We start from the raw sequence: 13949 nt of genomic DNA, 5'->3' as shown, positions 1-13949 counted from the left end.
TCAGCTTGTCTGCAAGAATGTCATAGAGAACTTCATTAAAAGCTTTTTGGAACTCAAGTTGCATTATATCTGCAACATTTCCCTGATCTACAAAGTTTAAATTTCACAAGAAAGATTGAGAGAGATTCAAGGGGGAAGGGAGAGAGAGATGGTAGGAGGGAGGAAGAGTGATTGAGTCCTTTTCTATACTGCCCTATATCTGTCAAGGACAGAACGCCACAAGATCAAAGATAACAGAGTTTATTGGATTTACAGAACTCAAAATGCCCGTAAAAGACAAGGGCAAGGCAACTTAGCCTTTAAAAACAAAAAGGGGCAAGAAAAAACGTTCAAAAGATAAACCGGATTAAACCGGAGTTTAATCCGGGTAAAATCAAAACAGCTTGCTTCAGCCTGGGAAAAAACAAACAGAAGCTGGGAAACAAAGAGTTCAAAAGAATGCAACTAATTGGCAGCAGATAATTCTCTGCTGCCAGCACTATGTTTTGAGTAACTAGGAGTCACTCCTTCACACAGCAAGGCAAATTTCCAATACAAACTCAACAGCCAAGGATTGAAGCAGTAGCGTAGTCCCAATTCGTTCCGAAGGTCGAGAGGCAGAATCAGACGTTTGCAGTTTTCCAAGTCCAATAGGAGAAAGCGAGCCCGTAGTCAGTTTTCAGTCCGTAAATCCAGAGTAGCAGATGGCGTCCGTCAAGAAGACGACGGAAGGTCAAAGCTATTGAGATTAAGCAGAGGTTTTGCACAAACAAAAGCCCACACAATTCCTCCCGCCGTCTGAACCCAAATTCCAAAACAACTTACGTATCAGCACACGAAAACACACCAGTCTTCAGGAAAGCGTCCCACACAGATCCCAAGCGTTCGTCCAGATTACCTTGCCCAACGCAATTTGCAATTGCTCCCAAGCCTCATTTTATGCCAGTTACAAATCCTCATCACTATCAGCTGCCCTCCTTAACCCGGGCGTTTCCTCATCACTTTCCTCATCAGAGCTGGAACACCTCTGACTACGCCCCACAGCATCCCCAGCTGTGGATCCCGTCCCATCCCTCCAGCTTGTCCATGGGTCTAATCCTGAAGGTCCCCATTCATCTTCCATCCCATTATTGCCAGTGGCACCCAACTCCTCCCTTACCCGAGTCCAATCCATCTCATCCTCTTCCGAGCTAACCAGCTCTTCCTCCATTCTCTCCGTGAACCCCTTAAAAGACTCTTCGTCAGACGGTTCTGCAAAGATATCTCGCAGCCTCTTTCTTTCTCGCTCCTCGAGAGTATCTGACTCTCGAGGAGTCTTACGTCCACGTCTGCCAGAAGCAGAGCCATGGGGCTCAATCATAACAATATCCCAGGATCTGATCCCAGATTATCAGCTTTGAGTTGGATTATATGAGTCTACACTGTCAGATAATCTGGGATAAACAGATAATCTGGGATCAGATTCTGGGATATAGGGCAGTGTAGATCCATAATGAGAAATGACCCATTTTAGTGGAAATCCATGCTGGCTCTTATTTATTTATCTACTTTATTTATATCCCGCCCTTTTCTAGCCCGAAGGGGACTCAAGGCGGCTTTACATATGGCAACTATTTGATGCCTTTAGACAACTCTTAGTGATCACAGTATTACTTTCTATGGCCCCTTCCACACAGCTGTATAAAATCCACATTGAACTGGATTATATGGCAGTGTGGACTCAGATAACCCAGTTCAAAACAGATATCATGGGATTTTCTACCTTGATGTTCTGGGTTATATGGCTGTGTGGAGATGAGGTTCTAGTCTAAACAGAAAATTCTCTTACATTTCATACAATCTAAAGGTAATTTTAAAATAATTTTGTGAATAAAACAAAGTTTGTATACCTTGAATTGCCAGAAAATGAAGGTGTCACTATCTCAACTACCCCTGTGGACAAATTTGGATTTTGGAATATTTTGGATTTCAGAAGGGAATGCTCATCCTGCACTACTATTACTTTTTAGTGTTTAGTGTATTGATCTAGTAAAGCATTATCAAGTTTTCCAGTCTGGTTTATAGCACAGGTACACTATGCTGTCACTGTTATTTCCCTCTCCTATAATCTTGACCAAAAGCTCTCAATTGGCCTTCCATCCTCCTCTGTATAGTGCTATACCTAAAGTACAGAGTTCAATCAAAATGGAACATGCAGTACTATTATGAAACATTTCAAAAGCATGTTTAGTGCACACCACTATTTACGGGGTTTACAATTTTCATTTTCACAATAGTCCTGCAACATAGAAATAAAGTAAAAGCCATTTATGGGTTTGGATTGATTTAAGATTCTCAGAAAAGGTGAGAGAACAAAATCAACAGAAGAAAGAAATAAGCAGGAAATAGATAAAGGGGATAATTTCCTGGTTGCTATCTGGACAGTCTGTTGGGACATACAGATGATTACCTCATCATAGTATCACATTAATCAATGGTTTGTCATGGGTGTGATGCTATTTCTCCATGCTGAAATCCAATGTATTGCCACTCAGGATAATAACTTTGAAAGTGGGATAATCGGAACCTGATGCCTACAGAAACAAATGTTAGCCTGCAAAATTGCAAAACACAACCCATAATTAACTTGTGGAATTCGCTATCTTGGGAAGTTCATTTGGAGGGACTACATTATTCAGAAACTCCTACCCAGCATGCCTGGTGGCTGGAAGATTCTGAAAGTCATAGCTTCCAAAAATGTATTTTCCATTCAGCAGAAGAAGTGGTGATAATGATCAAAATATCTGTATCCCAGAGGGCATCCTTAAAGGAACAAACAGATATTCCCAGTCAAAGGAATTCCCTCAAACTTGCTCCAAGACTTCATGCGAGTTTCTTTGCCTTGCTATCTGGAATCATATGCAAGCTAACTAAATGACAATGGCATGGTTATAGCACAAAAATTCCCAAAACTGGCTATTGATTTTAACAATAGTGAATTTGGCAATTCAGTAACAAAGCTTTAGACATAGTAAGTGAAGTTATAATAAATACTCCTAATGCAGAATCTTGCCTTCTTAGTGCAGTACATGGTTCTCAAGAGGTCAGAGCAGTTCAGACTTACAAATGAAGAAGCATTCATCCTCCCTCCTTGTTTTTCATTTTCTAATATGTAACAGTTGTTAACTGAGATTCAGAGTTTGCTTTTGTTTTAGGGAACTGTATGGAACATTTTACTGCCTAGAAGTAAAATAGCTGTGGAGATCCTGGTTGAGCTGAATTCAGTGCTTTCCAGTGATGGAAAGTATTGATCCACAAGTCTTCTTTTCACTGAATTGCTATAAGGAACCTTTTGGAACTTTCTGTTTCTGGTAGTTGGATATATCTATATTCCATTTTTTTTGGCTTGGTAAACACCAAGTCCATGTATTTTACAAATATTTTGAAATACAGGGTGTTTGAAAAAGAACTCCCTATTTCACAATTTAATTTAATTTAATGGTGAAATAGGGAGTTCTTTTTCAAACACCCTGTATTTCCCAGGGCCTGAAAAACAAAGGAAGAGACAGGGTTGTTGTGAATTTTCCAGACTGTATGGCCATGTTCCAGAAGCATTCTCTCCTGATGTTTTGCCCACTTTGCCATGATCCTCACCTGCTAGGCTTTTCTTCCCTCCGTTAGAGCAGTGTCATGTTAAAAAGCTAAGAAGAGCACAATTTCGAGCCTAGGTAACTATGAAAGAGAAAATGCAGTGAAAGTAGTGGCGAGGAACGTCAATTCCTCCACCCCACTGAAATGATTCAACAGAAGCAAATCTGTCAGATCCCATTGCTTGTTATTTTTTTATTTATTTTTTTGGTGTTAGCAATGGTTCTGGTGTGGGCCAGGGGTTCAGAACACGATTAGCATCCTTCATCTCCATTTCAAGGATGAAGGACAACCGATGACAGCCAGAAGTAGGCAAACATCATCTGATGGGTTCAGTGCCTCTTTTCCTTTAAATGGAGATGAAGTGTCCTATGATGGGGAAAATGCTCCATGTGATGAGGTCTTTAGTCTATGAGTGATTCTACGCAAACACTATAACCCAGCTTTGAAATGGATTAAGGATCTCATCACATTGAGGTTAGTAAATTGGGTGATAATGGGGGAATTTGCCATGTTGTGTGATAAGATCCATGCCTGAAGTGAGGTCGTAGGGTAGGCAATTTTGCCCGTGTGATGAGGTAGTAAGAGAAACCAGTTTTGCTGTGCAGCACCTACACAAACACCCCAGAAACCAGTTGGAAACTGGGACTATAGCTTCAGTATCTGCTGACTACAGATGAGAAGAAGACCCAGGAATCACAGTATCCATGGCTGGACAACTGCCAGATGCAAGCCAGAATATAAGATCCAGTCTTCTGAGATGCACGGATGTGCTACAGCTGATCAAAGTGTATCCCATTTCGAGACCTGCATGAGATATATTCTTATCAGCTGCTGCACATTATCTGGCTTGTTCCAGAGTTTCTGTGTGTGTTTTTTAGAGGTGTTGTTTCTGGCTTGATGTGTGCTGTAGCATTTTGGGGGTGTATGTTTTGTGAATACCCCACCCTAGAGCTGGCTTCAAGTTGCATTATCATGTCTATGTAGAACCATCCCATTTCATCTGACTCCATCTTGCATCTTATGAAGTTGACTACATTTATGAAAGCTTATGCTATAAATGTCTTTCTCTCCATTAGTCCGAAAAGTGCAACAAGATAGATTTGTGTAAAGAAGAGGCAGACTTATTAGGGTGTAGCTAGGAGGAAGGGCATTGTCCTGAATTTGAATGGATGGTCCTGAATCTCCACAAGTTAAAAAAGTTCCTTTAGTTCTCAAATTTCTACCCTACTTAAAACTGACATTTGAAGCTAAGGAAATGTTAGAAATTTGAGGACTAAAACATTTAGAAATATAATTTCTAAAGACTAGGGAACGTGAATCTAGCAAATAAAGTAGTTCAAGCTGAGAACAGCTTTCAGTGTTTCTTTCCCTCCAAAACCAGAAATTTTGAGACTGAAGGAAAATTTCATGGGGACAGAATTCTTATTTGGGGAGGCAAAACCCCCATTTTACTCTTCCTTAGTTATACTAAGGGCAGGGATTTTATGGGTATATATTAACATTCTGTACAAATGGCTACCAAGCAGTTTTGGACACCCCATCTTCATTGTTTTCATTGTATGAAGAACAAACATTTGTTTGTTGCATAGCATATGATGTTGCTGCTATCACACCTTTTCTACCAGCAGAATATGCTCCCCCGCACCCCAGTGCAACTGAAATACCAAGCCGCTGCAGTATGATAGGGCTATTGCATATATATCATAGCTGACTGCCCTGAGATCTCTGCTTTACTGAGCACTCCACAGGGAACTTCATTCATAAACTCAATAGCTGGCATTAATCAGCACTCATCTTCTAACCTTTATAAGCCAGAATATAAGATCCTCTCTGGATACTTTTATGATACTGATTCTACCTTGCACCATTTTTAGAAGCTTTGTGGTGAAAATTATGGAGTAATTTGTGCTCCTTCAGTTGCTATCTGTGTCAAAGATAGTGCTTCTGCAAAAGATATTGCAAGGCCATTTTGCAGTACTGCGTGATTTCTATTGAAATGTTGTCTTAGCTGTTTTGTTGCCAAGAAACATACCCAGCAAACAATGTGATATCAAACAGAAAGGTAATCCCTGAGTAGAATTTATTGCACTGGGTGGATGAAAATCTTTGTTTGTTACAGTAATTAGCAATGTACATGGCATGAGGAAGGGACTGTGTGTAAAGATGTACTTCATTAGAATAATCTTGCCATTGCAGAAACACACTGTTATAGATGTGTACATGCAAGCTTCTTGGCAGAATTAGTCTTGGGGAGGCAGAGATAAACATACTACTTTCTTGCAGAGGCAATATCTATGTAAGCGGCCCTGATTAAGTAGAGGCTCCTGAAATCATGCACCTAATCTCTCTCTCTCTCCCTCCCTCCCTCCCTCCCTCTCTGCAGCAAGATTGGTTGGACTTTTCCTCCTTTAAAAGTAAGATAAGGAGCTGGACAAGCATTTAAGTGGCCAAGCTTCACTAGCGCTGCCTGAGACAGGAGCATGAGGAGACAGGTAAAGAGGAAGATTACACACTGTAGTTGGATCCGACAAGTATGCTCAGTTTTAGGAGGTGCCTTTCTCTCCCCATCCTCCTCCTCCTCTCCTTCTTCTCCTTCTATTTTTATTTGCATCCCACTGTTATCTCTGTGAATGTGACGCAAAGTGACACACAGCAATTAAAAAACAATACAATTTAAAATCTCATTTTCTTCCTTTCTTGAAGCACGGTGAGACCCCTCCTCATAGTTACAAATATCACTTCCACTAGCTGACAGCAACAGCATTTACTCTCCTGACATATTTTCTCTGAATTATTAATATATCTGATCAGTCATCACACAGCAAATACACACTTTTTATGTGTTGTAGTCATGTCTTTTCTGGCCACCTGAAAATCAAATCATAAAAAGCTGATGGGAGCTAGTGACAGAGGGAGCAAATCAGAGCAAGTTAAATTCTAGGAAATTAACATTTTGACACTGCTATTAGTGTAAAAAAGACAAGAAAAGAAACAGAAATCCATAGCTACTGTAATACCAGTGGCTTCTGATGTTTAATATCCATGACATTTAAAGGGAAAACTGGAATCTCATATTATTCACTGGGAACAAAATGATGAGAGGTTTCCACCCTTAATACCACTTTTGGATTTTCCAGAGAAACAGTACGACACTCTTAGACATAGGTTCAATATCTCTGGTTACCTTTGCCCATGTCTCAAAAAATCTCACCCCGCCCCCCAGGTTCTCCAGTGCAATGTTATGATATGTTTTCAGCCCAGGTATAGTCAAAATATAGTTACCTATTGTCCTTGGTTTCATGGGGAGTGAGGGGATCTCGGAATGTATTCCCTGTGAATATGGGGAACTTCTGTATTCTGTGGCCAGATCTTATTCCTGGATATTCACCATTCATTCAGATTCAGCCTATGTGTATGAGAAAAAAAAATAGTTGCTGTTTTCTGCCTCAGTATGCTTTAATTTGCCCTTACATATTTAGAATTTATGTTATTAAATATCTCTGCATTATTGTGTAAATGGCACACTGCATACACCTACTATTTTTCGTAACTGCTCCAGAAAACAACTCTAGTTTCATCTGACATCAGTTCAGGAAGAAAGGTGAGCAGTTCAAGTACCAAGGTAGGAACTATCCACTACTGTTGATCATTTTACTACCACAAAGCAATGAAAACTTTATGTCTCTTGGCCTCAACATGACACTGTTATGTTATCTTACAATCTCATCACATAGACTTCTGGCTCCATCCTAGGATGCTTTCAGGATGGAGCCAGGATGGAATCCACCATAGCCCTTCACATGATGCAGGGCTACTTTCAATGGGGCTCCGTCCTGGCAGCATCCTAGAACAACGGGGCCAGTGTGGTGGAAAAACTAGGTGGTGACGCTTTCCCCCATAATAATAATAATAATAATAATAATAATAATAATAACTTTATTCTTGTATCCCACCCGATGTCCCGAAAGGGACTCAGAGTGACTCACATGTGATGGGGAAGGCAATGCAGGACACAGATCAATTGTTTCCCATGCTGCCTCATGGATTTGCCATGCTGCCCAACATATTGCCTCACTGTCACCCACTAAATATTTTTTCAGAGGGTCATTTATCCTTTGCACCTTACAAGATCATAGCATCACTTAAAAAAGCAACTGGATCCACACTGCAGCATGAAACTTTTTACATGAAACTTTTCATGTAATGTGATGGGGAAGAGACAGACAGACAATTAGGGTTGCTAAAAAGTTAAATAAATTAATCGTTGAGAAAATCCAGCCTGAACTCTCTCTAGAAGCCAAAATAACTAAACTGAAGCTATCAAAATTTGAAAATACCAGAGACATGACTTGTTAAATATCAAGATGCATGGCTTGCCAAAGTAAAAGGAGGAAGAAATGTGGAAGACTGCGTTATAGGTGGACATGCCATGATCCTGAGTTTACAAGATCTTAGCAGGGTTGTTAATAACAGGGCATCTTATAGATATGCAATCACTGGGTAACTCTTAAGTTGAAACTAGCTTGATGGCATATAACAAACAATGAACATATAGTTTGGGTTTGGAATGGCAATTAACAAGAATATGAACAGATGCAAACTTTCACCTCACATTGAGCAAGAGTTTGCAGATTTTTTTTCCCAACAGGAATTTACAGTACCATGCACTTTGGAACTCACAGTCTCTAAAGTCTGGACCTGAGATCTTAATTTACAGGATTCATCCATTCCATGCAATAACTTAATGTCTTGTCAATATCAGTCTGAAGAAGAGTCAGTTAGGATCAGTGCACATCAAATGTATATTTGCATACTTATTGATTCCATTAACAATTGCAGAAAGCCCAGCCATACTGTCATATTATATGTAATCACAGATTTACTGGTGCAATGTGCATAGCTCTCTCATTATCATTTAGGAATATTGTATGTATATATCTTCACATCAAGACTAACTCTCCAAAGTGGTTGTCTTTTCCTGAGACGCACGACATACCTTTGTGATCCCTTCTAACTGTTATGATACTGTGATTGTATGGTTCTAATTCTTCCTGAGTAAGTATTCTGGGAATCAATTCTGGAATCAACATCTACCAGGGCAATTGCTAATAGGCACTATGGAATTCTCACAATCCATTATAGGATTGACACTAATCCTTCCTTACTACCTGGGTTCAACTGATTTCAGATCAGATATTGGTTAGTAGACCAGCATGATCATGCTCAAACACAGCTCAGTCTAGATTTTTCCAAAGCAAACTTGGAACAAAAATTAAAATTATGCGCATTTCCTCCTCTCTCCATTTTTTGCCCTTTAACTTTGCTGCAGTCAGCATTACTTAGAATGAAAAGACCAAGCTAGCAAAAAGCCTGAAGCAACTTTGAGTATGGAAAGTGTATGTGTCAGATTGGAGTGGCTTTCTTAAGGTGGATAGATTAAGGTGGGCTGAAGCTATTAAAATGAAAGATTTCATGTAAGAGATTTCGTGCTGCAGTGTGGATCCAGCTGCTTCTTTAAGTGATACTATGATCTTGTAAGGTGCAGAGGATAAATGACCCTCTGAAAAAATATTTAAACATTCCAGTTTTCCTACCCTCTCTCTGCACGATAGCAGTATGAAGCCATCCTTGAAAGGGATAACTTCCATATGTGGAGGGAGATTGAGTGAAATGGTGTGAGGATGCAATGCATGGAGGCAATTCTGAATCAATGCAATGTTTATATGAAGGCAGCCTTCAAGTTGAGCAGCTTATGAAAGACCTATCAAGACAATAATTAAAGAGACTGCAGCACTCCACTGGATTAGCATGGGCTGTCTCCCTTACATTGTAGATTTCAAAAAAATCTCTTTGAAGTTAAGGCATTAGAAAATCACTTTCCAAACCACATAACTTTGGGCCTTAGATGTTGGCTAAAAGCTCTTTGGTTGAGGCAAAGCTGAGCTGATTAATCTTTTTGGATTTAATGAGGTTAATGAACGTGCATAATTTTGCATTGGAGCTGTAGGTGGCCTTTTGGTGGAAAACATGAAAACAAGCAATAATAAACTGTGTTTAATAGAGGCCAGCCAATCCAGCCAGGCAAAAAGAGAATAGCTGGGCTAGTGTCAATCATTCTGACTGAATGGCCAGTAACATTCAAATTGTAGCCATTCCTTCAAAAGGATATTTGCAGAAGCTTTATCCTCAATTCCATTAGAACAATTACAATTCTATGTGTAACAAGATCACATACTGAAATTCAATGAGTTCGTCTCTGAACTCATTCAGCCTTATAAGAAGGTCATACTTTGGCACACTAAGAACACTTAGAGGCCGGCATTCAAAGATTTGGTAAGTGAATTCTAATCTTTTTTATTTCTTATGGCATTTTAGTATTTCAAATGTTTCAGCACTTTCAAATGTGTTAAAGATTTTTCCTCAGCTCCTAATTCTGCTGTATGCTGTTTTTTAAATTGTTAATTCTAGATCACAATGGGGCTGAGAAGTGCCTCATGCTTTTATAAATCAATAATATATATATTTAAAACCTACACATGTAATTCAGTGCTCATAGACAACTGAAATCAATGACTTCTGGGCTTCACAGATCTTTCGATTCTATATTTTCCTTCCAATTCCTTTGTGTCAACTCCATATCTATGGATTCTGCATCCATGACTTGAAAATATTCAAAATAAGCTTCACAAAGCAAGCCCTTGATTTTGCTTTTTGATAAAAGGGACACAATTTCAGTACACTATTTTATATAAAAGGACGAGCATCCGCAGGGTTTGGATACATGGGGAGTCCTAGAACTGAGTCCAGGGGACACTAAAGGTTCACTGTGTTTGGTTCATTATGAAGGCTATATGTGGTGCTTGTTATGCATAATATGCCTAGTGCTTGGCATGTAGAAACATGCATGTGCCTTTGTGCCACAATGAGGCCCAACAAGCCTTTATTAGCTAACAAGATAACTAGAAAGCAACATCACCAATGTTTAATTTAAAGCAGCATTTTAATTATTATTTTATATATATATATATTATATATTATTATTATATATTATATATATTATATATTATTTTATATATATATATATTATATATTCTGTTTTAAAAACTATTGTTTGCTACTTTGAAACGGCTGCAGCAGAAACAGAGTTAATCTCCAGCTGAATATACGCTTTCCTCCCTATGGATATAACTTCATAGGATCATTGTACTTTCGGGTGTCCTTGAGATGATGGGCTCACATGAAAGACATCATCATAAGGTATTCTTTTGGATCAACTTCTCAGTGGAATTCAAAAGTATGATCTAAAGGCTTCTGAGCGCATAAAGGTTTCCCTCATTAACAGAGCAGCGAAGAGAACGTAAATAGGGGGTTGGGAAGGATCTTCCTTCCTGAAAGGCAAATTTCTCTGCACTTTAGAATAACCTTTTTACACATTTTGGAGAATTCGAAGTATGCATTTATTAACAGTGATTTCTGTAATGGAGGTATGGCGATTATCAATCATTTATTACATTTATTGTTTTCAGGTGCACTGAGAATTAAAATTTGTCTAATGATTTATTCATCACGTCTCTGATTGGTTTTAAAAGCTGGCATACTCTTTCAACAGAATTTCATAAAATGAACAATAAGACATTCTGATAAAAATGGGGTCACTGCTGAGAAGGGCAGTGTTATTTTGAGACCTTCTTTCTCTTCCGGTCCTCTGCTATTCCTGCATTTCTTTCAGTTATCAGTTCCAGGGTGTGGAAGCCTTCTAGCAAAGTGTCCTTGGTGGCTCCCTTCCTAGAGCAGTCCCCTCTCATCCTTGTTGCTTTTGCCATTGCTTTTGCCACAATTTTCCCTGTTTAAGCTCAGTCCGCTTAGCACAGAGGGAGAGAGCAAGGTGGCCATTTCTTCTCATTGGTCTTCCTACTTGCTCACTTCCTTAGATGAGACTGGTGACTGGCAAAAACAGCAAAAGAAGAAACTTCAAGGCCAGAGAGCTACAGAGATTGGCAATGAGCCTGTTATGGAGCTGTGAGTCAAAACAAATACCAAGTGAGACCAATCCCCGATTTTGGTCTTTTTGTCTGGATTTTCCATATACACTTTCTTTTGCTGTGCCTCTTCCTTTAAGAGGCCTAATTGGCACCACTGTTGCTATTATTACAGGCCCCAAGTGACAGCAGGGTTGTTTACCTTTGAGGTATAATTAGTTTGATACATATCCACTCTTGTGCATGGTTATGAATCATTTTAAGCTACTTTAAGTTTTAATCCATTTCTGAATGTATCCAACTTGTAAAAATTCATTTTATTGTGTACATTGTTTAATTTGGTTAGATTGATTTTCTGGTAGACTTCCATTAGATCTTTAGCAAGATGGCAGGAAACAAACAAACACATGCTGTAGAGGACACAATTGAGTGAACCAAGAAAGCATGCATGATCATGCATGATCACTTGCTTTCTATCACTTCAGACGTTGGGGGGAAAAGTATGAATTCCCCCAAACCAGTCATTATTCTGGCCATCACACATTTTGGTACCTCAAATGTTAGCTCTGTATGAGATACAGAACATATTCCATCTACCAGGCACCATCAGCTCACCAATAGCATATCTAAGAAACTATAGCTGATGTAGCCTATCCAAAACAATTTTCTGAATCAGCACCCCAAATAACTCAGGAACCGACCTAAAAATCAAGACACCAAGATTTTTTTTTATTGGACTTTGTTATGATACATACTTCTTTAGAGACAAAATGCATAAAGACAGGCTAAAGAGCTCAGGCAACCAGACAAAATATTATAAAATAAATTATTTTGAAAATAGCAATGGGATGTCTTTCTTTAAGTCTTCAAATTCAAGACATTGACAGCACTGACCATTCTTGGGAGTCCCTTTGTGTGTGTGTGTGTAAGGAGCAACCTGAGACGCTTCTGGAGTGAGAGAATTGGCCGTCTCCAAGGATGTTGCCCAGATGTTTTTGATATTTTTACTATCCTTGTGGGAGGCTTCTCTCATGTCCCCGCATAGAGCTGGAGCTGATAGAGGGAGCTCATCCTCACTTTCCCTGGGTGGGATTTGAACCTGGCAACCTTTAGGTCAGTAACCCAACCTTCAAGTTACAAGGCTTTAATCCTCTACGCCACCAGAGGCTCTTGGGAGTCCCTTGACAGCCTGTTGCCTACTCTGCTTTGCTTCCATAGACTTACCAGGCTTGTCTCTTCATTCATTGTGGAGAAAAAGAAAGAGATAATCACAATGCGACAGAGCACTTTAAATTCTGGAGCCCATTTAGCTTGACACTGTTAACAAGCTGCTTATTTATTTATTTAAAGCTCCTGTGTGTGTGCTTAGACAAGCTCATTAGGTACAATCGTGGCATATGGCAATAAATAAATGAATAGCTATCTATGATAGGCCTAGGAAACAATTAGTGCAACCTAGCTGGAGAAAAGGAATGGCCAAGATGACTCGTATTCCCAAGGGAGGATATTTGGCCAGCTTTTGGAACTTGGTTGCAGCCTGAGCTCACACAAGTCATTGAATTGCTATGTGAATTCAAACTCTTAGCAGGAAGAATGCTAGGAAAATATAGTTTTTTATCTCCATATCTGGGATTTGCTCAGTTTGAGGATTTTGTTTGCAAGCTAAGTACATATCTCACTGAATCTTTACATGACTGAGGTCTTGGAAAGTTGAGATCTTGGAAAAGTCACATTTGAGATTACAAATCCCAGAATCTTCTAGCTAGCTGATGATTCCCAAAATGTCTCTATGTATAGCCAACTGTTTAGAGACAAATGTAATACAATTCAATAATTCTCAGAATCCACCAACAAACATGGCTTTTGGAAGCCATTCCCCTCAAAAAGCAACTTCCCAAATTCTTCTCTTCCATAGTAGAGAAACTATCTGAAGTTCAACTTAACAATCACATTTACTTCTGTAAAGGTTTGCATTGTCCTTGTACAGTGGGTGTTGGATTATTTCAGTGTCCATTTTCCAAACAGTTCAATGTAACTGATTTGGGTGATTGCCACAGTTGCCACTATACTTTCAGCAAACAATGCATTCTCTGTGTAAACTGTTATTTGCTAGTTAACAGCCCCCCCCCCCCCCCCCAGTCGCCATGCAACTGCAGTGCTGTTCCCTTGGTTCCACATGAACTTCACCACAAATATTATCTTAACATTTAACTTTCAAGTAGAATAAAAACAATTGTTTGTGTATCCACCCTTAATCAGTTAAAATGTAAGCCTTTTCTTGTGGGACTGAATATCATATTTGAAAACATGTTACAGGAGCATCACAATTATGTGTCAATTTCAATCTTACAACACCCCAAA

At 39.3% G+C, this 13949-nt stretch overlaps 1 long non-coding RNA gene across 1 annotated transcript; it reads right to left on the bottom strand.

Moving 5' to 3' along the window:
• Positions 1 to 224: 224 nt before the first annotated feature.
• Positions 225 to 1320, bottom strand: LOC134298673 (uncharacterized). The gene is made up of 2 exons (XR_010005781.1): positions 805 to 1320; positions 225 to 718 (listed from the first exon to the last, which is right to left on the bottom strand). It is a non-coding gene; the product is annotated as an uncharacterized LOC134298673 (long non-coding RNA).
• Between the last annotated feature and the right edge of the window lie 12629 nt (positions 1321 to 13949).

This window comes from Anolis carolinensis, chromosome 4 (assembly GCF_035594765.1).
Source record: "Anolis carolinensis isolate JA03-04 chromosome 4, rAnoCar3.1.pri, whole genome shotgun sequence".
Classification (NCBI taxonomy): Eukaryota; Metazoa; Chordata; class Lepidosauria; order Squamata; family Dactyloidae; genus Anolis; species Anolis carolinensis.
Note: the sequence above shows the minus strand (reverse complement) of the source record. Positions and strands in the feature narration are given on the sequence as shown.